The following is a 2764-nucleotide window of genomic DNA, read 5'->3' on the forward strand; positions in this document are numbered from 1 at the left end:
TAACTTAAAATCCGTTAGCATCGCCAAGACACAATGCTTGGACGGCATATTATGGCCTCGGATTCAAAGGTAATTATGTAACACGTTTGAATCAGAAAATTGCTGTATTACTATCTGTTTAAACCAAATCTTAGTTCCTAAGTTAGAACTGCGGGAGGACATCCTTGCCGAATGCCACTCCTCGCCTATTGGTGGGCACAAAGGCGTCACAAAAACATATAATAAAATTCGACGTAAATATCATTGGCCAAATTTGAAAAAGGACATTAGTGATTTTATTAAAAATTGTACAAATTGTCGGTAAGGCAGGTCTCCCTATGAACTTCGGAGAATCATATTATTATCTACCAAAACTGCTACCAGTTTTAACCTCCTGTGACGTCCCAGATGGGGTTGTCAAGAGGAGCATGTGGCCGTCACGCCAAAGCCTGGCGCCTCCGGCACTCCTACCGTCACGCCTCTTGTGACGAAACTAAAGAACTAGAAAAACACCACGTTAATAAACAATCGTTACTATTCAGTCTCTTCCGTTCCAACCACCGAGCTAGACACCGCGTACTTATGAGCAGTAAACAAAGACGTGAAACTAGTTACTACTTCCTTTTTCCTCTTTAAGATTTTGTTAAGTTTATTACATATTTTGTAGAAGTTCTTTTTGATACGTTTTATAATAAAATATTTATATAATATTTTTCCCTAGTGAATTAGTTATTTCCGAATATTATTGAACACGCTACAAGCAAAAACAAATTCTAATCTTCCGTTTTCCCGGTCAATCTTTTCAGAATTTACTCGGTTAGGAAGAGTACCCTGTTTTGAGTCAATCCGTGGAGCCGGATTTTACTCGGGATCTGGGCAAGAGGAGCCTTAATCCCAAAATAAGTAGAATATTTTACTTACCTTGGCGCCGCTGTTGTTTGATAGATGTTGAAGAAGATGGTTGATAGATGTTGATTCCGTCAGTAATTTGGATAGACCTCCCTGATAACAATTGAGGATTTTGGCCAACAGGAGCTTAATTCCAATTCACAACACACGATATTTGGTAAAATAAAGTATACTCTAAACAACAGTTGATATTCGAGATTATACACTCAGTTTACAAAATTTATGTTCACAATATTAGAAAGAAAACGACGTGTCACAGAACAACGTAAACTGAACGCAGTATTATAAAGATGAAAGAACGTACTCTTATAATATAACAATTGTACAAAATTGTGAATTGAGTAAATTATTAACTATTAGTTAATAATTTACAATAACCATTGAAAAAGTCTGTCTTCCAAGTTAACCGAATAATAATAAAGAAGAGTATCTTGAGAAAGACTACTCTTTTGTTGAAGTTTGTTAACGTATAAGGAAGACTTATCTTGAAAAAGACTTGTCTTATATAAGAGGTTGTTGTATTTGGAAGAGAGACTTTCAAGCAAAAATGTATAAGTACAAAATACTTTAAGAGTAGAGTTTATGTGTTATAAGTATAAGAGTTGCCGGTAGACTGCTCGAGAGGAGTCTCTAAGCTCCCCATGTCGAGTCCCGTACGGTCGAGTGAAAGGTACCCCCACTCGTGCTAAGTGCTTCCCCCACTACCAACTCGTGAGAAAGGAATGCGTCGACCTCTTAGCTTTGCACGTGCGAATAAATATTAGTTACCATCCAGCGCCAAACCGCTGTGTCAGCTGTGAATGGAATTTGCTTTAGAAAAAATATCGGTTACTATCATGCGTGAATTCTCCAAAGAGAGGAAGGTGTTAAGTTACTATCAGACAGAGATTCTCGAAACTGCACGTGCGCCCTATACCTGAGCCAACAGATTTCCTTTCATTGCACGTGTGCCTTTATCACGACTGTGGAAATTTTATGTGCAAGCTAACATTATTACCTTGCATAAATGTTACTAATTATTTGTTTTATTAATTAATTATAGTCGTCAAGGTTTATCCTTGATTAAAGGAGAAATAAGATTTATAATAATGTTATTTGCAGTAATCATTTAAATAAAGACAAGTGCCAATAATAACTGTTATATTAACCAAATGTTGAGAAATAAGTGTTGGTAGTGTAGGAGCACGAAGTCGGTATTACCGACTTCCACTTATCAAAAGACCGTTTACCGACTTCAGTTGTCGGTAAGGCAGACCTCCCTATGAACGACAATCGACATATGTTTTATTATTACCGTATGTTGTCTAAAATGATAATTATCGATGGTCGTTCATAAGAGTGCCTAATACAAATAGAATTTACAGTGAATATAAGGTAAACCACTTTACGGTTAATTGTTATACAACGGTAAATTATCCTAGTAATCGTATCGCAACTATGCGCAAAATGCAAATAAAAATATGTAAGTGACAAAATTTTAAAAATTTTCGTTAATATGACAGGAGGACAAATCACAATCATTGGGTAGTACGTTTGGTATACCAAATCGTCACTAGGACGTGACACCTCCCCCCTTAAAGAAGAAGCAATCAAGAAAACTATTTTCTGGTGCTTCGTAAAGGATCAAAACTACTGGGGAGATCGTCTTCCAAATTAAAACGTACATGCTTACCCGAATTTTGAGGTTGCGAGTCGTTTGTGATTTGAACCTCTGGCCGCTCCGATACGATTTCCCTTAATTCTAATTCTTTTACCTCTTTTGGTGTACCTTGACGCTCATTTCTGCTTTTCAGATGTAATAATAGGTTCGTCAATGATCCCCAAATAGCGCCAAGAAGGTGCATGCTCCACCCATACACCGTATGCAAAGCATAAC

General features: G+C 37.0%; 2 long non-coding RNA genes across 2 annotated transcripts in view; one reads left to right on the forward strand and one right to left on the reverse strand.

Annotated features, from left to right (window-relative positions):
• LOC106792516 overlaps positions 1-1051 on the reverse strand; it is a 4629-nt gene extending 3578 nt beyond the window's left edge. The window contains exon 1 of the long non-coding RNA XR_001382305.1: positions 901-1051. This is a non-coding gene — a long non-coding RNA (uncharacterized LOC106792516). The remainder of the gene's footprint in view (positions 1-900) is intronic.
• LOC106792515 lies at positions 355-1194 on the forward strand. The gene is made up of 3 exons (XR_001382304.1): positions 355-621; positions 786-1045; positions 1127-1194. It is a non-coding gene; the product is annotated as an uncharacterized LOC106792515 (long non-coding RNA).
• Positions 1195-2764: the final 1570 nt, after the last annotated feature.

This window comes from Polistes canadensis, unplaced genomic scaffold, assembly GCF_001313835.1.
Source record: "Polistes canadensis isolate GaletaPanama2010 unplaced genomic scaffold, ASM131383v1 scaffold_453, whole genome shotgun sequence".
Lineage (NCBI taxonomy): Eukaryota > Metazoa > Arthropoda > Insecta > Hymenoptera > Vespidae > Polistes > Polistes canadensis.